This window comes from Neopelma chrysocephalum, unplaced genomic scaffold (genome assembly GCF_003984885.1).
Source record: "Neopelma chrysocephalum unplaced genomic scaffold, ASM398488v2 Primary Assembly neopelma1_80b, whole genome shotgun sequence".
Classification (NCBI taxonomy): domain Eukaryota; kingdom Metazoa; phylum Chordata; class Aves; order Passeriformes; family Pipridae; genus Neopelma; species Neopelma chrysocephalum.
Genome location: NW_020897742.1, coordinates 6,632,306 through 6,654,720, shown reverse-complemented (window position 1 = coordinate 6,654,720; position 22,415 = coordinate 6,632,306). Strand labels below are relative to the sequence as shown.

General features: G+C 43.0%; 1 long non-coding RNA gene across 1 annotated transcript; it reads left to right on the top strand.

The window, feature by feature from the left end:
* The first annotated feature begins 481 nt into the window (after window positions 1-481).
* On the top strand, window positions 482-2,531 carry LOC113970885. The gene is made up of 2 exons (XR_003535367.1): window positions 482-720; window positions 2,474-2,531. It is a non-coding gene; the product is annotated as an uncharacterized LOC113970885 (long non-coding RNA).
* Window positions 2,532-22,415: the final 19,884 nt, after the last annotated feature.

Genomic DNA, 22,415 nt, shown 5'->3' with positions numbered 1-22,415 from the left:
AGCGCGCCGCCGCGGGGGCGAGCGCGGGCAGGGCGCGAGCGCGGCCGGGCCCGTGGGCTGCGGCTGGGGCCACGGGGTTTCCTCCAATGAGATCCAGGGTGGCGTGACGTCACTGTCGCCATGGTGACGCCGCTACAACCCCCCCCCCCTCCCCGCGCCCTCCCCCGCCGCTCCCCCCGGCACCGGGAACGGGAACGGGGGAGGTGGCGGGAGGGGGAACGGAGCTCCCGGGGGGAGGCCCAGGCCGAGGCGGTGCCCGCGCGGCGGCGGCGGAGGAGGGGGGGGTTCAGGCGGTGCCCACACCCCGGCGGCCGCTGTTCCGCCCGCGGCGGCCGCGCCCTCAGGCCGGCGCTCCTGCAGAGCCCGGGGCGGGAGCTCCCGCAGGAGCGGGCGGCGAGCACGGCCCTGCCCCGCTGCCCCTGCGGCGGCTCGGGCGGGGCACAACCGGGAGCGGCCTCGAGGCCCTTTCGGAGCCGGGCCGGGCAAAGTCCGGGCGCTGCCGCCGCCGCGGGCCGACGGGGTGGCGGGGTCCGTACAGACACTGCGGGGCTTCGTATCCCCGAGTTCATGTTCCCGAGGCCCCAAGCAGAGGGAGGCAGCATTTCCTATAATCAGCTATCAATGAATTTGCTTGTTTTCCTCCTCTTGATTCCACCTTAATTCTCAAGAGGTCAGAGCATGCTATGACATACGATAGCAGCATGTTACCTATGGATAAAGGTGAGGCGCCTATTGCTATATATGTGTCCAAAACGCTGGCCTAGTCCATGCATGACTTTGTCTGCACTCACACAGCCCAAGCCCCAGAGGATGTGTAAGGGCACCGTGGGTTTGTGCTGTTTGTCCTGACATGCAGATTCCAGGCGTGGATCAAATGCATCTGGTGTATCAGGGCTCAGGCGAGTTCAGGTTCACCAGTGTTTGTGCAGTACCGACTCTGTGTGAAGTGATGAAATTTCTCACCTTTGGTTTCAGCATCACCAAATATAGTCACACTGAGGAACTTCAGCATCCAGATGGGATGATGAATTCTCTGAATCAACCTCAGGATGTTACTGTCTCAACTCATAAAGGTTTTGGGCTGTGTTTGGACTAGGAGTGGGACTATGTACATAGAAATTTGACCTATGCCGTGAACAAGCCACCCTTTGTCATTTGAGTTTGGAAAGCATTTATTCCTTTATTAAAAAAAAAAAAACCAACAACTATTGATAGCACCCTGTTCAAATTTAATGAAACTCTTTCAGAAACTGCTAAGGAAATGTATTGCTTTCCCCCAGAAGTTACCTCTTGGCAACTTGCTACAGTTTTAGGTAGCCGGTTTATTCTTCCTTGTCAGTAGGATACACTCTTACTTTCACTAGTCCCTAACAATTATTTTCATTTACATGAAGTAAAGACCAAAATTGACCAATTGTGCAATACCTTTTTTGATTAACATCATGTCTCCATCAGAGATAAAACTAACCATTCCACTTATAAGGCCCGGGTGATCGTGTTTTATTTGAAGAAAGATGTCGAATCTAATTGAGGCTGCTTCCTTCAACTGATTGCCCTCAGGAAAGGGGAAGATACTATGAACTAGCCTCATAACATTTAGTTCCTGTCTCTCTCCCACCTACTTAGAGGTGGGGGAAATGGAGAACGATCTTGAAAGTTGGGAAGTGCTGAGCAGAGCAGTCTGTGTGCACAGAGCTGTGTGGTAGATCCAGACTTAACCACACGCATGATGCAGAGTCTGATATGTGTGTGCAGAGCAGCTGTGCGGCCTGTGTGTGTCTGGCTTCAGACCCCCTGTGTGCTGCTTGCTTTTCAGGCTTGGGTCCTATGGGTTTATGTGCTGTAATACTGCACTACAATATGATTTTTAATCGCATAGCCATAAGCTTGTTTTCCCATAAGAACCCTATTGCTAAGTAGGAATTATGTTCTTTGGGGAGCTTTTATGAGAGGGGCCTTGAAGAATTTCTTGTGTTTATTTTAGCAAAATGAATGTTTAAGAGAAGATTTGATGTTGTCTCAAACAGAGAATAAATGGCATGGATATAGAATTGTTGTTTAAATGGAAGACAAATGTGTGTAATATGGACATTAATGACTTTGGATTGTGAATTAGAATATGTGGAATTTTCAGAGCTATGAAGCCGTGAGACAGTTTCCCTGTGCTGAGGGCAGGAAGCCCATCCGCTTTGAAAGCTGAGCCCAGTCAATTTATAAAAGTGTTTATGAGATAGAGTTGCCTGAGATAGCAGAAGATGAAACTCCAGAAGCTTTCCAATTCTGTGTTTATTTTATTGCTTATTCCATGTATACTGTAATGTACAGCTTACTGCATAACATTATCCTTCACTGAATTTTAAAAAAATTAATTTCCTTTAGAGCATTTCAGGAGTGCTATCATCTTACTGACTGTTAATGACTTTACCCTTGTCACCACTATGAAATGGTTGGCATTATCTTGTCTTGTGTCCAGGAAATGAAAAATATCAACACTTCTGGTTACCTATGTGAAGAAATATGACCTTAATTTCACAAGAGGTAAATAAATACTAAATCAAAGACCTTCATTTCTAGGGTGGTGAATGTTTTTTGTTACTCTGCACGTACTGAAAGTTCACCTCCCACTGACTTCAGATGCACCTATTCACATTCAGCATCTTAGTAGCTCATACCACAAATTACTCAACTGGGGTGTGGGAGAAAAATGGAGACTATATATAATGCAAATTCCTCAGACTTACACGTAAACTTTATGACAGAGTTAGAATATAGTTTTCTAGAGGCTCTTTTATTTGCTGTAAGACTCTTCTTTCTTTTTCCCAGCAGAATCAGCTCCATCCATCACATGCTTTTCATCTCTCTAGCAAAGGAGTTCGAGATGGTACCGACAGCAGCTTCCTTCCCTACTGTCTGTACAACAGGTGACAGTGGCATCTCCCAAAGCAAACATATAACACTTTGAATTAAGGTAAATGCACAAATGAAGACCCCTCAAAAGCAGATTTTTGTCATGGGATTTACCCAGGCTGTCACTGAACAACACTATGAGTGAGCTTTTTGGACATGCAGCATACCCCTGTACTATTCAAAATAGCCCTGTCGTGGGTAGCAACAGAAAAACTTACTCATTTTGTGTCCTGCCTTGAGTGGGATGGAGATTCTTTACAACTAGTCTCGTGTCTGTTCACTTAATGGTGAGAGAACATATTTCATGTTTATTAAGACCCTGTGGTTAAGGACTTTTCTCTTTGACTTTTCTCTTTTCTCTTTGGCTCCCATGCTAGTTCCTGCCATCTTTGCCTTATTATCAGCCCCCTAATTTACATTGCTATCCCATCTCCTCCCCTTCTGATTCCTGCCTTCTGCTCAGCTTCTGCCCATATGCTCCCCATCATGTTCTCCTGCTGTCATTCCTTCTCTATCTGTACCCTCTGCCCTTCTTTTGTTGTTCCAACTTCTAGTAAAGCTTCTGGGCAGAGAAAATGGCTTGCTTAGGAGGACTGGACATTTAGCAGTCTTATGTGAGAACCGGAGTCTTGAGGAAATTCTCCAGGCAAATTTTACGAAGTCATCTGAGGATACTAAAATTGAGTTTTCTCATTACATTTTCCATATTTGGATAGTTTTCCATGAAACTGGGAAAACACTTAACTTCCAGCTGGCCAACTGAGTTGAAAGGCACTACTCTGGTGGTTGTAGGTGTTGGAATTCTTTGATAAAGTGGTAATAAAGTGTGTTAGCCTGGAAAAAAAATGGAATTGCCTTTCATTTTCTCTGTGAGAAACAGCTAAACTGTTCTAACTGAAACATGAAAAACATTCTCAGTGTGTTCATATAGACTGATCTGTATTTTAGCCTTTAGAGAGGAGCTAAACCAATGGTCATGATTTTTCTAGATAAAACTTAAATTTACTTAAATTTGTTTATCTCTCACTTGGTTGGGGGACTTCGGAATGAAAGGATAAGAAAATCTTTTGTTACACTTGTATTTTATGCTGATATTGTAAAGATGCTAGAGGGTGGCTTGAATGCTCTTATATAAAAAAGGGAAAGTCACCCATGTCAGAGGCTAAAGCATCATCATTGTCCAGTTAAGTGACAAATAAATACGAGTGAGTGGGATCCAAGCTCTTTAAACACTATTCTGATTCCATATTGTATCTGTACTGTGCTTTGAGAAGGCCACGGAACTTCTTGAATTTTTGAAAGTACTTGCATGGCTTGTTCATTACTGGGATAAACTTACTGCTTCAGGGAGGACAAGCCTCTGAAGATGTTGATGAACGTGTGGCTAATGGTGGGTGCTGTTTTATGCAAATAGTTTTCTTCTGCTGGGAGAAGGGGAATCAAGGAATACTTGGGTGGTACCAAACCTCACTTTTGCTGCTGAGTGCCAGTTGTCTGGTTTAACTGGCTGCAGGGTAAGTATATCACCATGCTGGGAGTAGTTTGGTCTTTGCTGGTAAAGGATGATACTGATCCATATTGGTATCTGCTGCAGGGTAAATGCTGCTGTAGCCTGATATGCTGAAGCAGCTACTGATCATGGCTGATAGTAGAGTCTCAGCTTGACACTTTTTCTTCCCTCCTACCATTACAGCAGTTGATGTTATAGTCCACTCCTTTTTCTGGGGGTGCAATATATATCACTATATTGAACGTGACAAGGTTTCCCTGCATCCTTTCTGTGGCATGTGGTACTGAAAAGTGGAACAGGCTCTGGGGAGCAGAGGCAAATCTGTTACCTGGATGAGCAATCTCCCTACCTCAGAGAGCTGTCCTTTCCTCCTGGTGGCCTGTGAGGGAGGGAGGATGCTGGCTAAACAGAACCATTCCCTTTTTCATGCTGTTGGCATAAAAATTACAAGTTTGTCAGTTCTGGTCCTAAGCAGGTCCCCAGTGAATCTCTTGTGATGTGGATCCAAAGCCCTGGGCCCTCACTGTCCTGAAATTCCGATAGACACTCATGATGGAGCCCCATATGGAATTCCACTCCAGGAATACCCTGCACTGGTCTAGCTGGACACAAAGCTTTTGCAGATCTCTCTTGGGCGCCTCTCGTTTTCACTAGCTCTGTCTGAGACTTGAAAATGAGAGGACAGAGAAGCCAGCTGGAGCTAGATGGTATCCCTCAAAGTTGAGGTGTATCTTTTTTTATGGAAATGAACCTAATAGCCTTTTAATGGCTTTTGTTCGATTAAATGCAACTTGCTCTGCCAAAGCATGATAAAGGACTCCCTTTTGCATCAAAAAACAGGAGTGGCAAAAGTCACTGAGATTGTCAAGTAAATTTTATCCTCCTATCAGGAGGCAACAGTAGGGCCCCTAGAATTAAGACAAATACAGCTAATGTCCTTTTAATGGTGATTTGATTATTCTTTCATTACAAGTAAGTAGTTCCCTTTTCTAATTATATGGCTTGCTTTTATCTAAGAAAAATTACCCAATTTATGCAAGTGGACCATTAAAGTTGCTTATCTATGAACAGTTTATTGTGGTGCTATGAGATTGCTGGTTTCAGAAAATGTCTATATTGCAATACATATGTATAGATTTTTGATTCTTCTGCTGTTTTGCTAATGGTCATGACAAATGAGAAAGCAGGTAGTGAGTGTGGATGTGCAAGGCAAAAATGAAATGCAGAGGGCAAAGAGCACAAATCTTGCACCCATTTAGCATGTCTGTGAGGGAGTGAGAAGTATTGGAGGGAAAGGGAGCACTATGGATTAAGATGCACTGGTACTTGGAAAGGCTTCAGGTTTAGTAGAGGTTTAGCAAATTCAGGGAAAGCTCTGTCTGTGTTTCATCTCTGCACTTCTTCGTTTTTATCTCTATCTTCTTGTCCTTCCCCTGCAACTGCTGTATGAGCACGTTATCCAAATGGAAGAAGGGACACCAGTCAACCAAATGACATAATGGGGGTGGGAGAGGGGACATTGGAGGTGTAGTCAGGAGTATAATGTGAAAAAGCCTCAGGTCGTGAAGGGAGGTCACTGCAGGTCAGTCTTGTTAGTTTGGTGTGTAGCTGTGGTGGGCTGGAGATGCCAGCAAAGTTGGTGTATCAATTAACAGTTGGTATATCAATTAACAGTTGGAAAAACAGACAAGCATTTGATCTGAAAGCACTCATGTAGTTTCTGTGTATAATCTAATCGTACTTTTTTTCTTCTGTGTCATATAATATTAAGACTGATGGATATCTGAAGGTCAAGTGTTCATCTGTATGGGGAAACTGACTGGTAAAGGAGTTGTGAATAGTTGTACCTGTACACTGTAGGTAAGCTGGGGTAATTCCTCACATGGAAACTCCATTCTAGAAAGAAAGACACTTGTATTCTGAAATACAGTGCCTGCTAGAGGAGCAATAACAACAAACTATGATTATCAGACTATTCCCAGCATACACAAACCATAAGAATAAAGTAAGGAAAGGGAGAGGACAAAAAAGATAGAGATGGAAAGAAGGTAGTCAAGTGGTTAACCAGAGATACCTATGGGAAGATGTGATATAAATATCCTTATTCATGTGAACTTTATAGGCTGAAATTAGTCATGTAGTAAGCCTCAGAAATTTGTTTAAAAGTGAGATATTTTTTCAAATTCATGCTCTTCCATCAGCTCGACATGGCAATATGATGTGTATTTATGGAATTTTTTAATACAATTTCTAATGACAAGGTTCTTGGTTATGAGTTTAATTAGGGCTCACTACTGTCTTTCATGTACAAAGATCAGAAATCTGATAAATGTCTAGCTAGTTAAGATTTTGTACCAGATAAACCATTAATAATGATTTATATAGAGAATAAAATAATTCTTCAGTGTAAGAAGGGGATAGCATAAGCATACACATACATATTTTAGGCTGAAATGATCTTTGACAAGCCAAGAACAGGACACTACAGATGCATCTTTAATAATTTAATTAATTTTGGTAACATACTGTGTATTTGCTTTACTGAAATATTTTATCACCGCTGTACTTATCTGCTATCATTATAAGCAAGATGCTTAAAGATGGCCTGTACTAATGCAAATTGTATCACTTAATTACTTGCATTAATGTTGTAGGAAGCCTCAGATACACAGAATGAGTGTCCGTGGAGGTACAAGCAAGGAAAAAAATCTTCAGACTAGGGAAAGAAGTATCTGGGTGATGGGTTGCCCCCTGCATTAGTGGGGTGAGCTTACCAATGGGAGGTTTTACTTTCTGGCAAAAGATAAATTAGAGAGGCATTCCCTCTTTTCATTTCTACTGCTAACGAGAGAGTAGAGCTTTCTGTTGAGGTAAAGAACTACACTTTAAACATATGGTCCCAAAAAGAGCATGATGAAAACTCAGGTAGTTCCACTCGCCCTGCCATGGGCAGGGTCATCTTTCATTAGACCTGGTTGCTTTATAGTCGTATCCAACCTGATCTTGAACACTTCCATAACTTCACTGGACAACTGTACCAGTGCCTCAATACCTACAAAAAATGTCTTCTGTATGTCTAATCTAAATCTACTCTCAGTTTAAAACCATTGCCCCTTGTCCTGTCTCTTGGGCCCTGGGAAAAAAGTCCTTCCTCCTCTTTCTTATAAGCCCCCTTTATATATTGGAAGGCCACAATAAGGTCTCCCTTATTGATAAATAGAAGGTTGTAACCTGGAAACATCAAATCTGTTCCCCAAGACTGTTAGGATGCTCCACAGAAAAACAGACATGGATTTCTCTCTGATAGGCATAGTTCCAAGTTACAGAATTTTTGAGCGTTGTAGCCTAAGTAGCCTGTGGAAAACATTTCCAGAGCATGATTCTTCCCATTTCATTGAGGCTCTGGAGGTGTCTCTTTTCAGATCCTTAAGAAACTAAATAAAATGAAATAGGTTGAATATAAGCCAAAGTCTACAAATATGAGAGAAATTTGTTGAATATTCATAATGGCTGAAGTTTACTCCTAATGGACCAATACAGAGACTATATATTAATTGTGAGCAGGTGAAGTTCGCTCAGGAGGCACATAAGTAGTCATCAGGTCTGTAAAAAGGGCTCAATATCATACTGTTTAAAGTGTTATTTTTTAGGGGACTGAATTTTCTAGATTACCCCCTTTTATATCATTCTTATATATTTTTATTCTTCAGGTGGAGAGGAGTATTCCATATTGCTGATGCAATTGGTTTTATTGTTACTCTTGGCACACAGACATTTAGTTGGTTTGAAGGAACAGTAGTTTCAGGGCCTGATAAGTAGGATGATTGTCATCAAGAGTCATTTAGTGCTTTGCTTTCACAGAGCACAAGCTCCCTTTGATTCACTTTAAAAGGATAAAGCCAGATTTTTGTCTCTGGTATTTAATTAATTGCTTGAAGATTTTTCTTGTAAGCCCATTGTAGGATTTGTACAATCCCATTTAGTCCATCCTTGTTACTGAAATTCTTCTTCTATACCTCTGTGTACACTTCCTGTTTCTCATATATCTTTGTGATGGGAGGCTTGGTACTGAACACTGCTTCCAAGGTGAGACTATATTGATTTAAACAGTGGTTTAATGCTTTCAGGACTTTTCCCAGTCCAATGCTTCCTAATATTCTGTCAGCTTTATGAAATGACCCTGAATATTTTGCAAATGCTTTTATTTTGCTGACTACATCAATACTTAAATGATTTCTTCCAAGACTCTACTTGCTAACACCATGTTTCCTTGTTTTATGTTGTCCATTCAGCCAGCATTTGTTAGGTCTGTATGCAGTTTTTTCACAACATTATCTCAGTGTTCTGTTTTAACTGTCAAATAACATTGTGTCACTTGTAAACTTGCCCTGCTTACACTCTTTTCCAGATCATTAGTCAAGACATCAAGCAGTAGCCTGCATGTTTAGGCACTGTGCAGTTAATCTTTGGCCTGAGTGAAAAATAAAACCTGTATTCCCCACTGTTTTGTTTACATGAGTGACAGTGACAGAACTCGATGCATTTGAGAAGGTGGCTAAACAAATCCTGTCCCTGTAGACTTCAGCACTGGTTGAAATTTGAACCAGTTTGGATAAAAATGGTGCTGTGAGCACCTTTGGTGGCATCAGAATCTCAGGGTGGTTCCAAGAAACCTGTTGGAGTTGCAGGAGTGGAGCCCATGGATGTTTCCTACAGTCTCAGAGCCATACACTTGTTATCTGAGGTCTAAACACCCCAGACTACCCCTGGCTGGCATCTGAGCCCTTGGGTGGGAGTTGAAGTGTGGGCTGAGGGAATGGGTGCATGTTGGGCTCTGCCATGTGCATAAGCCTAGCTGGGGCACTGGAGACTGACTCCAGTGCACAGCAGGCTCCATTGCACTGAGATCAATGTAGGGCAGTCTGTACTTTTTTCCCTCTTTCTTCCATCAGTCTTTCTAGTCATTACTGGAAAGGTGTATTTCTGCACATAGCTTGTCATCACTGTGGGTCATTCAACATGCAAGAAGTGGTGCGGAAGTTCACAATCCCTGGAAACTGTACTTTCTTTGTTATGTTATATTCCCAAAGCTTCAGCATAGGATTACTAAGTCCCAGGACTTAGTAATTTTACATTCCCAAATGATTGCCTGGCTCCTACTCAGCTGTGGGCTTTCCCCTCTTCTCATGCTGCTGAATTATTGATGCTGCTTCATTGCAAAAGAACTCCTTAATGCCCATGTTTAAGTGCAAGAGCCTGATGTGAGACATTCCCTTCTGTAGTTCATCTCATCCCTCAGAGGCACATAGGCAACTTGCAGAGGGAATGGGTTGGGATGAGGGAGGAGAAAATGTGTGAGCAGATGGGGAAAAATGGGATCAGATATCAAAACACCAGGATAGGAGCCCCAGCTGAGAAATCTAAACAAAAAGAAGTGTTTCATTAGTTGGAAGGAGATGGTTATGTCTAGTCCAATTTGGCAAGGAAGATCCACTTACTTTTCAACATTTTGCTAAGGCAGCTTCTGAGGGAGTCGTTCCTGAGGCCTGTCTCCCCTCTTGGGTTTGTCTTTAATGATAAACAGCAGAAGTATGCTGGGGGTACCTTTGGGAAGGTGGTATGAGGGATGCTGGAAGGCTCTGTATATATTCACTGAAGCATGAGAGCAAATTCTGTGCACGTTTCAAGGCAGGAGCATGTCTGATTGCCTGGGTCTGCCTCAAATCCTGCAATCCTATGTTACAATTCACTTGTACTGCCTGTGCAAGTGTAGCCTAAACCTCCTATGTGCATCCCCTTTGCATCTCCCTCCTTCCCTCCACCAAAACAGCTTCAGTACCTCTTAAGCCTGAATTTGTCTTTGTTCAGCACAAAAAAACCAGTTTCCTAGAGTATCCCAGGGAGATCCCAGTAGGACTTTTGGTGCTAGCACATTCACTTTTTTGACTGGTGAAAATAACTCTTATACCTCTTGGCATCACACTTTGGTTTCTCAGCCCTGCATCACATTAGCAAGAGGTTGTCAGATTATGCTTAGCTAGAATCACAGAATCACAGAATATTCTGAGTTGGAAAGGTCTCACAAGGATCATTGAGTCCAGCTCTCAAGTGAACGGCCCCTAAAGGGATCAAACTTATGACCTTGGTGGGTTAGAGCACCATGCTCTAACCAACTGAGCAAATCTCAGGGTCTAGAAATGTAAGGTGCTCCTATTTTGCTGCTAAATTATAGGCTTCTAAATTTATAGCTGAAATTCTGGTGTTAATCACTAAATACATGACTATATGCTCCATGATCTTCAGTTTTAATCTGTCTGTTTTACTCTTAGCCTACCTCTACAATATTCTGATCTTCCTCTGCACTGACATAGCCTTTGAATCTTGTGGTATGCTTTTGTTTCATTTTCTTGTGCCAAGGTCATTAATGAAAGTATTAAATAAGATCAGTTCCAAGGTCCCAAGCTTAAAGAAGCCTTAATTGGATGTGCAGGATACATTTTGTAGATAAACAAGGGACACAGCACAGATCCTCGTGGGAGCAAATCAGCCTAATCCTGGTGTCTTCTGTAGAATTATTCTGCTTATTCAGAGGATGCTGCTTCATTTCAGTCTTTTGTCCTGCACACAGATAGCAAAACAGTCCCTTGTCCTATGGCCTGGGTAGCTTTGCAAGGACAATGAAATACGATTTGGAAGAAGCATGCCTGAATGGATAACACTGATGTTGAGATGGAGGCAGGACAGAAATACTGGTGTCTTACTGCTGAGTGTATTTTGCAGCAACTTCGTAAGGGAAAAACAAGCAAGAGGGTCTTGTGCAGATGTGGGAAGAGGTAGAGGGTACACAAGCTGAATGCCTTGAATAGACAGATAAGGAGCCTCATAGAAATGCTGTACATTCTTGGGGGCATAGAGTCAGAAATGCATCGTGCTTTTGGTGTGACTCAAACAGCCACTTGTGAACAACAGATATGTCTTTATATAAAGCACTAGTCAAGCTTATTACATGTCTTCCTGTGTATGGAATACTGCTGTCATGATTCATGCGTACCTTTTACCTTATTTTATGAGCAGAATTAATTGCACTTTCTGTGGAAAGATATTTTCAATGATTTTTTTTAATAAATAGCAAGAGTACATAGAGCTAAACACTGAGAAAACCCACGTTATTAAGCATCAGAAAAGCAGTTAGAAATATTAAAACCCATGGGCTCCAGGAGGGTTATTGGTTCTTCCGTGATCCCTGAGAGCTGTTGTGCTGTAGCGTGTCAGCCCTTTTCCTGCCTCCTTCTCTCTCTCTTCTCTTTATCATACTGATGCTCTGGGGAACACAAAGGAGAAAAACAATAAATTACTTTCCAATTAACAGACATTAACCTAGTGCAGATGTCCTCTTGCCTTTTCCTCAAGTTTGGGTCTTCAGTCTCACAGATTCTTTCCAGACCTAAACAAATCTGAAGTTACAAGGATTTCATCTTTCCAAATTTTTCCTGGTCCCCTCGGCCTGTTGCCTAAAGGCAGTGCTTTTCTGGTAACTCAAGGAGAAATTTATTAAACATGGCATGGATTCTTAGATATCCAGGGAAGGAATAGGAGGGCAGAAGGTTATTAACTAGAGAGAGGCATCAGGGGTTGTGTGTGTCTCTGTTAGGAGGGTCAATGGCTGCTTTTGATATGGGGCAGCAAAGTGTATGAGAGGCAAATTAGTAAGTGGGCATGCTTAAGGTTGTCCTCACTTCAAAGGATGTCATTGTCAAATTTCTTGCCACCAGGCAAAATTGGATTTTTTTAAATGAGGGTAGGGACAGAAAAGGAAAAATACATACTATTCCTCCAGTATACAGGCCCCAGACCAGACACAAGCACACTCCCTCTCAGTATGAGCATCATCGGAGAGCTGTGTCAATGCACAGTCTTCATACTGAGGTGAGTGCACTACTTTTGGCATAAGTTAATTTAGTTTCAGCAAATCAGTGTGAAGTATACTGCAAAATTATAGGAAAGCTACAGAGAATTCCCCATAGCAACTGTCAGAATTGCTTTCCTTTAGCAAGTGTCTGCATAGCCTGACCTCAGCAATTCCCCTCATCATAATAATAATTTATGCTGGCTCAAAGCTGAGGGCACCAATTAAACTGTAATCCAGTAACATATCTCTGGAAGTTTTTTTGCCCTGTGTTCAGTAAGAACTGTTTCCTTCCAACTGGTTTTCCTTTAGCTGTGAATTTTTTTGACTGATGTAATACCCCATCATTTGGGCAGTCAGTTCAGTAGAGGAGGAGGAAGCATCAAGCTTTATCAGTGTTCTGGACAAGGGGATCCAGGGCCCCCTCAGTCAGTTCACAGATGACACCAAGTTGGGCGGGAGTGTGAATCTGCTGGAGGGTAGGAAGGCTCTGCGGAGGGATCTGGACAGGTTGGATCAATGGGCTAAGGCCAACTGTACGAAGTTCAACAAGGCCAAGTGCCAGGTCTTGCCCTTGGGTCACAACAACCCCAGGCAGCACTACAGGCTGGGGGCAGAGTGGCTGGAAAGGTGCCTGGAGGAAAAGGATCTGGGGATGCTGGTTGACAGGAGCTGAACTTGGGCCAGCAGTGTGCTCATGTGGCCATGAAGGCCAATGGCATCCTGTATCAGCAATAGTGCCATGGGACACCTTCCACTAGGCCAGGTTGCTCAAAGCCCTGTCCAACCTGGATTTGAACACTTTCAGGGATGAGGCATCCACAACTTCTTTGGGCAACCTGTTCCAGTGCCAAATCCTTTGGAATGGTATTTTCCCCAGTCTGCAAGGTATAGGGATGCCCCAGCTGAGACTCAGAGAGAACTGGAGCAGTCAGGTCTTTGGTAATAGTGTGCAGTAGTAGGACATGTTAGCTTTTCTTGATGCCCTGGTACCATTCTTGAAGCCATTCTTGCTCTATTTATTTATTTTTATCACAGTGAGGGTCCTAACTATTCCTCAGTATCACTCACCCGCTTTTCCTGCCCTAAGCACTCGCTAGGGATGTGGCCAAGAGGCAGTCTTCTCAAAAGGTCATCAGCTCCAGACTTAAGTACAGGATTGGGGTAGTAAATCAACTTGCCACCAGCTAGAATACTGAAGACCAGCACTTCGCTCTTTGCCAAAGTGCAAGAAAGCGGGTAATGGCTGCAGCAAAAAAAATGGGTATCTGGCAAAATATATTGGGATGTCAACAGAAGAATATGGGATATTTTCAGAAGAAGGATCCACCTACTATTATCCTAAAGGGGTTATACTCCCCCAACAGGTTACTGCATCTGCCTCCAAACTGGGTTTAAATCTTCACCAGTTTGCAATAAATAACACTAGCTGCAGGAGCAACTCGAGTTATTCTACAAGCTCTGCTGCAAGGATTCTCAGTGAAGGTAAAGATGACATTCTTCCTTCAATGGCACTGGTCTCTCTCTTGTTTCAGAAGGCCAAAAGGGAAGTGGAGAAGCTCATGACACCTTGACTTGAGACACACCTGAATGTGCGGTGTTGCCCTTTCCGTTCCTGTATTAAGTGTTTAAGCTGTAGTTCCACTGTTGTACTAGTCCTTGAGCTTGAGCAGCTCTCTGAATGCACTGGAGAAGGAACTGCCATTCCCAGTTGGACATGATTATTATTGTTTATTGTGTACTGAGTGTTCACTTCGATGCTATTTAACTCAAAGCAAGTTTGTGAAGTGCATATACATAACTCCTATCCCTCTGACAGCCATCTAGCTGGAGTTAGGCATGGAAAGGAAAAGACAAAAATCCTTCTCCTGGCTCATCCCTTACAGGAGATCACTTTTGTTCCATTTCCCCACATTCTTTACACTCTTTCACAGTTAGGGCTGGGTCTGGAAGAGACCACAAGCCTTCTGCAAAGCCACTGGCTTGAGGCACAGGGAGGAAGGTTAGTGAATGTTAACCTGAAGGGGAAGGGGGAGTGTGCCCTGTGAGCATCTCATTCTTTCCACTGAAGGATTTGGATTCTGTTTCTGCAAAGGAAAAGGAACACTGGGGACAAATATCCTCTGTTCAACTCTATTCCTTTTCAGTGATGGGGAGAGGAAAGGTTCCCTCTCCCCTGTGTAGAAGTCAAGACCAGCAGTAGATTTGGCCCTTGGACTCAGGACATCATAGTCTCTACCTTCCTATATGAATTTTACCATTCATGTTCCCCCAAATCTGGACAGAAACTTCCTAGCACACTTCAAGAAGGATGTTACACACATGTTAAGGTACACCACAGGCAGTGTGCCTTGTATGTACAGTAATTAGCTTATTCTCATTTTGGTTGCAAACTTGCACTGCCAAATATTTGGAAGAACCTTAGTACCTATGATATTGCAGGTGTACATCTGCCAGGATGGATCTGCTCTGAATGATATTTGCTTTCTCCAAGCATTTGTCCTTTGAAGCATTGTCCAAAGGAGACGCTTCCTTTGTAATGCCTGGCAAAGGATAGCTTGAAAAACCACAGCAACCTGCTCCAAGTCAAATTCTGAGCTGAAAGGAAGAATATAGCCACAGCAGAGCATCCTACCATTACGGAAAATAAAGCTGGAAGTGTTGTTTTTTCCTGCTCAAAGAAAGTGAAGTGAAACAGGAGCCTCACAGCTATTGGTATCAACCTAATTGAATAGAAAAATTAAGGCCATCAAGTAATCTGGACTTTATAGCTGAAATCTAATCTCTGTCAAAGCATTTCAAGGATGTGTATCATGCCTGTAAAAGGCATTGTAATTATGGCAACAGAATTTGTATGCTAATTTGTGCTGCCCTTGCCACAAAGTACCCTGGCAATTTTCCTTCTGTCATCATTCTGCATTCTGAGAGATGCTAAGCCCACATTACAACTCTCAGTCTGGTGGTGGAAGTGGGCCTGCCTCACTTAGGTGTTGTAAAAATTTAAAGGCAATAACCTGAGGTGGAATCCTGTGTGTTTTCAAGCAATGCCTGGGCAACAGGCAGTGATGCTCTGCCTACAGTATCTTTGGGAGGCTACTATCACTGTGTCATCATGACTGCACTTGGCGTATCAGGGCAGTACTTCTGTAGGTGTGAGGTTACTGCTGTACTGAGTCCCTTCCGTGCTTCCATCAGCCCTTTCCAGAGATAGAGAAGCTGGGGAGAACATTAGGATCTTTGTAACAAAGAAGTGTTTGAAGCATAATACAGCACTTCGTTTGTGCAGACAGGAAAGCTTTACTCACCCTTAGTAGCTGCAAATACAGGAGGCTGTTGGACACAGCCCATGCTCTCATCATCTTCCACTGCCTGGATGCTACATGTGCTGCTAAAAACCTCCAACCCAAAGAAGTATCACTTTTCCCTCATGGAGTTTTTCAGGCTTTGTCTAATACATGTATTAGATCTAATCCCTGCTACTCCATAATCTAATCTAATCTAATCTAGCACAGCTCAAGAGCTTGTTAAAACTGAACATTAACATCTAAGTAATATTCCAACACTTCATTTAATTTCATTCCTTTTGCATTTAATGTGACATCTTGCTTTTGTTTTGTTCTGCTTCCTCGCCTATTTTTTTGGTGTATACCCACACAGTATTGAAATGATTGAGATTGCTGTGTGACAGATATTTAAAATATTTAAATTCCAAGCTAAGGACTGGTTTATAACTCATCATTTTGGCTGAAATCAGTAAGAACCCTGAAGCACACGTTGAGCTTTAGGACTGAAATACTGCTCAGCTCCTTTTCAAGTGTAGAAGTTCAGTTTTCACGCACAGATCTAAAGTTCCTAAATGTTACAACCACCTCAGTTATGAAAAAAATGGAGATTGGGTTTAAGAGGTTTCATGCACTTTGGAGTCTTAATTCCCTGTCAAATACCTTAAAAGCATCATTAAAGGCTGTGGGAGCTGGGCACTTAGGTGTACCGTCTGATGGCCTCTGAAGCTGAGAGCCCAAACCAAATTAAGCTAAGCCAAGCAACAAGCAAAGCACATTTCAGCCCCCAGATCTTTTTAGCAGGTCCTCTCCTAGGGCACAACTTGTTGTTTACAACAAAGGAAACATTACAACTAAAACAGAGTCCCCAGGGGGCACTTCCCTGTCTCTGTTAGCTGGAGGAAACAAGACACACCTTCCATGTGACCTGAGAAACTGCTTTCTATCATGCCACATGGATCTGAGGGAGGCAGAGATGTCAAAACCATCCCTAGGCTGCTGCTCTGTCTTATAAAACTCTGCAGCATTTGTTAGTGCATGTGAGCTCTGGGACACGGAGGTGTAAAATGCAATGCAATGCTTTTGAAGATTCCACCAGAACCCTTGTCTAATCCAAAGGTCGTGTATTCCTATGATGTGTCTTGAAATAAGAAAAGCAATCTTTCTTCTTAATGAGTTGAAAGCAGCACTGCATGCTGATAGGGACATGCTGCCCTATTTGTATTGTGGATTGTTTCCCACCAGTAGAAATGCTGCACGAGCCCTTAAAACACTTTGGCTTTGGTGGCAGCCAGGGCTGATATCATCTCAGAAGTTTGCAGGGGCAGTTTTCAATGGGACAGCAGGTCTCTCTGTTCCTCTGGATTATGAATTGTGTCCTTAGGTTGGTCTCCATTTGCAGACTGGTGTTACTGAAAAAGTCAATATTTTATCAGCATAGCTGTCTGCATCTCAATTAGGAGGACAAGTAATGTCCTCAGAAGTACTGAGAATTCATGATGCCTAGCCTTCTGGCAGCTCAGTTCTGAGTTTCAATTTATGTATTTAACTATAATATTCCTCCTGCATTTGTTATGCAAGCCATGGAGTATTTTTTAATAAAGCTCTTTTGTTAACAATAGGTCAAGTTAAGTTGCAGTACTTTTTTATAACAAGTATTTTATCAAGAACTTTTGATAAATGCTAAACAGTGGGTAGGAAGGAAACATCTTCCATCCCTTCCATAGTCATCACCATGCTTTTTGAGTTTGGGCAGGTTTATGAGTAGACTACAGGGGAATCCTACACCTTGACTTCTGAAAGCTGCTGGATCCCACTGCCTGCAGTGAGGCTCTGAGCGAGATGCTCAGGCCAGGCCAGGCCACAGAAAACATTTAAAATGTACCAGTTAAAATACTCTTGCAGAATGATGCCCAGCTCTGATCAGCAGAGGTGAGCAAAACAACAGGAAAAAACTGGGAAAAGCCTGAGAAGGATTCTCCAAAGGTGGTGGCTTGAAATCTGCCCTTACATAACTTGTTGAAGTCACCAAATAGGAACCAGGGCCAGCAAACTCATTCAATTTTTTATTCTATAAATAGTTTCCTCTCTCCAGTGTCATGACTTTAAGGTTGAATAGTGGTTTGGCAGTTTGCAGAGAAAAACCTGAGCAGTCTGCCAGCTTGCTATGAGGGAGGAGCACAGGGATGGTGAAACACCCTGCAACTCATTCCCACTGGAGCCTACTGACTTAAGGTTTGAACTTAACCCCTTTTTGGGATTCAACATTCAGTGTCTCCAATTATTTGGAAAATGCAGGAAAGCCCAGATCTCTGGGTAGGCTGCCTTCCCCAGCACCCTGCCTCCCTGCCTGACTCAGTGCCGGGCACCAGCACCTCAGCAGGAAATCCCTGTGCTTTTATGCACACCAATTTCTGCAAAATTTTTCACATGGGGGAAAAGCACCCCAAAATGCTTGGGTTTGTTTGGTTTGGTTCTTTTTTTTTTACCATTATCCCTTACAACCTGCTCTCCCAGATCAGTTCTGTGTTGCTAACTGGAAATGCAGAGTTAAAGGAGGCAGTATTGAAACTAAAGAAACCAGGCAGGAAAGAGGAAACAATGGCTTGGATTAAAACCACTCCCCTGGACAGAAATGGAGAGGGATCCTTGAGCTCCAGCCCCTGTCTGTGGGAGGCTACTTTGGAAAGGCTGGGGAGAGGGGGGCAGGCTGAACTGTGAGCATAGGAGCCCTTTAGGAAGGGAGGGAGCTGGGGGCTGCACGGGTGTGTCAGCAGGAAGCTGGAGACAGAGGGAGCTGGCTGCAAGCGACGACTGCTGCTCCTACGACCCCCGAGGATGAGCAAATGGGACTTGCCTGGGCTGGGAACAGAGAGGATACATGTAGGTAAGGGAATATACTGGGAGAAGTATGTGTGTACCCAGGCCATTATACCTTGGCCATGTGTCACTTCAAATTTTGGTGGGGAAGTTGTAGATTTGTAGCAATCAACTGGTGGAAAGCAAACCTTTTTCTGGGAGAGCCAAAGTAGCTGTAGTTGGTCACAGCTTAGTGTGAGCCTCAGCGAGCCCCCCAGGATAGGAAGGACACAAGTCCCTCTGCTCGCTGAGCACCCTTGCTGAGGCCCCAGGAGAGAGGACAGTGTCTGTGTCACAGCAGTCATGACAGGACAAAATTCTCCTTTATTGTTTACTGTTGTTAATCTTCATTTCAAAAATCATACAAACGCATCAGAGTCATCCCTGCTTCTGCTGTGGATCCTCCACTCAGAGGAGGTCCCAGACGGAGGTCCCTGGAGGGCAGCTCAAGCTGCAGACTTGCTTTGTGTCACTGACACAACTGTGTGTGCAAAACACCGAGAGGTCTGTGTCCTGACCTAACCCCAAATCTCCTCTGTGCCCAGCATGTGTTCTCCTATGCAACAGAGAGCCTGCAGGAGTGATGCTTCTTCCCACTGCCATCCCAGGTGCAGTTAGCTCTTTCCTTTCAGGAATGTACACCCCTCAAACAGGGAGGAATAACCTGTCCAGGAGACACCTAAGATGATCAAATGAGGAGGAAGAAACCTCTCAAGATTCTCCTGTGCCCAGGATCTCGCCTCCCCTTAATAGTGGTTTCTACTTCAGGGCAAGGCTTCGTCATGGTCATCTAGTGCTCAGTTCTCAATCCATGTTATGGGGCACCTGTACAACGCCTGTGGAAGTAGGATTCACTGGGATTGCAGGTGGCCCAGATTTTGCCTGTTGCCCTTTGCCTGCCGTGGATGCTCTGTGTGCCTCAAATACTGCATGGGGCTGGGCAGGGAGAAAAGATCTCCAGAGACAGCATCTTGAAATGCCAGGGTGCAGTTCTTGGCCAGGCATTTCTACCTTACACAGAAAGTGGGAGCCCTGTTCTTAAATACCTTGAGTGAGCTGTTTTAAAATCATAAAACTTTATGAGATTCTTCATAATTTGTCTTTTCACATTTTTATTCATTGTGTAGAGAGGAACAATTATTTTTTAAGAAGAAATATATATGTTGTTAATTAACAAATGTATTAAATATTTCATCAAGGAAAGTGTTTTAATAGGCACTTTCATGTGTTGTTTACTTTTGGTAGCTTAGGTGAAAAGTGATGCTTGAGGGAAAATGTGATCATCTTATGCCAAGACAAAATGTCTCTCAGCCCAAGTCATTACATTTACTTGTCTGTGACCCTGATCAGCAGAGTAGTGAAACTAGTTTATAAGGTGGCATTTATATCAGTGGCCTGGTGAAAGACTAGAGCCCACAGACTTTAAATATTGAGCATGACACTATTCTGCAGAAGTTGTGCTGTTAAAATTAATATCCAGGTCGAATTTGTATGCAAATAATTAAAAGTTGTCACATGGACAGTTCCCTGCATGTGGGATTACACCTAGATTGAACAAAGGCAGTGCTGAACTTCACCAGCATTTGGAGTTAGATCCTCATTTGAAGTAAATTATGTTTGATACATTGACTTGATTGTGCCTGTATTTGGTAGGTCTTTATGGAAGTTAATGGTGGCTCAGGCTGTGTTTAGACATTTACATATGACTTAGCAGTATGCTATTTACATATAGAGCACAGTACAAAGGAATGCTCTTTGTAGTCTAATAAAATGTCAGTGAGTTTGTAGGTGTGATGCAATGTACCTGTGATCAGGAACAACTGAATCAGAGATTGAAAATGAGCTGTCAGGGAAGATGTCATGAAAGCAGGCTCAGCCTACAGTGCCAGCTCACCTAACCTTTGGTTGCAGGGGGAAAAGGCAGGGGCATGGTCTCTCTTCTCCTGTGGTTTAGTGTATCTAAAATGGCTGCATTAGTGCCTGAAAAAATGAGAAATAAAAAGCAATCTGTTTCTATATTCCTTTTCCTCCATAAATCAAATGGTATTTTGGGAGGATTATTGTCCTACAGGTTAAGTGGTTTGACATCAAATAATTTTGTTGGAAGTTGTGAAGTGAAAAGGGGAGAAAGGAAATTCCAGTTTTTTCTTTTTTAGCAAAAATTGTTGTCCTCTTTCTTGGCTGTACAGAGAGGATAATTCAGACACAATGGGCTTGTTTCCCTCTCAAACGCAGCAGCACAAATCAATAACTCTACTAGAGTCAGGACCCATCTGCATGAGAATCAGACTGCTGTAATTATAGCTGTGTTGCTGCAGTTATGCAGTCTAATCTCCCATGAGGATCCTCTTATTACAGGATAAAGACTGACTTTTTTTCAGCTTAGTTTAAACTACCTCTTAAGAAACATCAACTGTGTTGAAAATGGCCATGGTTCATATTGGAAGAGAAATGTTCACATGGGGAATTATGTTGCCAGCATGATTAATTAAATTCACACCTTCCTTACTGGTGTAATTCCCCTTATCCATTGTTAGTGTCAAGTTCAAGGCAGTGTTAATCCTTCTTGCAGCCTTTTTCAACTTCTGTGTAGAGCCTTCTGCTAATAAGCTGCCCAAACAGAGAACCCGATTTCTGACATTTTAACAGAAGGTGCTTTCTGCTGCTTCACTGGGCCTGGGCAAATCCAGAAGTCAGTGGTGTAATCCTGTCCGTGAAACCTCAAAACAGTGGACAGTGTCCAGTAAACATTAGTGTTCCCAGTGTTACATCCTTGTTTATTTGTGTTTGGTTAAAAAAGTGAGATCTTGGCCCCACTGATGCCAATTGCAGGAGTTGAAGAGGGTTGGGGCAGGACAAGTTTTTGCCCAGAGAGCACAGAGCAATTCTCCAGAAGTTGTCTTTGGTTCCCAGCCCTGGGCTCACTCTGTCAACCAATGTTTTTTTTCTAAAAGAATTAGTGAATTGTGTAAATCTTTCCCCATGAGACAGGTTAGTTTTATCAGCTTCAACAGGATGTAGCCATATGCACAGAAACTTGCTCAAGTCTGTGCATGAAGGCTGAGCTTGGGCTGGTAATGAGGATTGATTTTAACCCCGGGGTCATTTCTCCTGGTTGTTTGTCATGACCTGCTACACCTTAGAAACCGGACTGATCCTCCCTCTGTTTCTCAATCTGACTGGCAAAAAAGATGCAATATTGTCAAATGTTATAGTCAGCAGTTTTGGTGCCAGAAGGGCTGTTCTTCAGCAAGTTCCCCATGGCTGGCAGGACACCGAGCACTGTGCCATCAGTCATGACCTGCCCTGGGGACAGAGCCCACTGTTGGCTGTTGGCAGTGCTTGCATTTTGGGTGAGTTGATGCCTTTTTATTCTGTTTAAAAACAAACTGAAATAAAATGGGTACTCCTTATGTGATTATGAAATATACACATTCCTGGTTTTATTCCGTTAAGAAAATGAAATCCTGGGGTTTTGTTTTAGTGTATGTGAACCTTTGAAAACCTAGGTTAGAAAGAAGTGCAAAATTCCTCTTAAAGCCACTGAAAAACACTGTGAGTAAAGATGCACCAAGAAATGGTTTCTGCCTCCCAACTTGAATACATGAAGGTTCCACAGCTGAAATCTGAGGTCAGAAATCTGCATCCTGGGGTTCTGGTAGATTTAAATCAGAGATAAGATTGTGCCCATCACTGATTAGAAGAACTGTATTTTTAGCACTGTTTTTTTGTTTGTTTGTTTGTGGGGTTTTTTGTTTTTTTTTTGTTGGGTTTTTTTTTAAGGAAAAGTGTGTAAATTATCCTGTCACTGAGCCTGTTTTGACCAGTGCCTTACTATGTGTAAAAAGTATTAAAAACTGAATCCTGCTTTCTCCATAAGAAAGTGCACCAACATTCCCTACAGCTTGCTTTGATGGAGAACAACATACACTATCTTTGCAGGGATGATCCC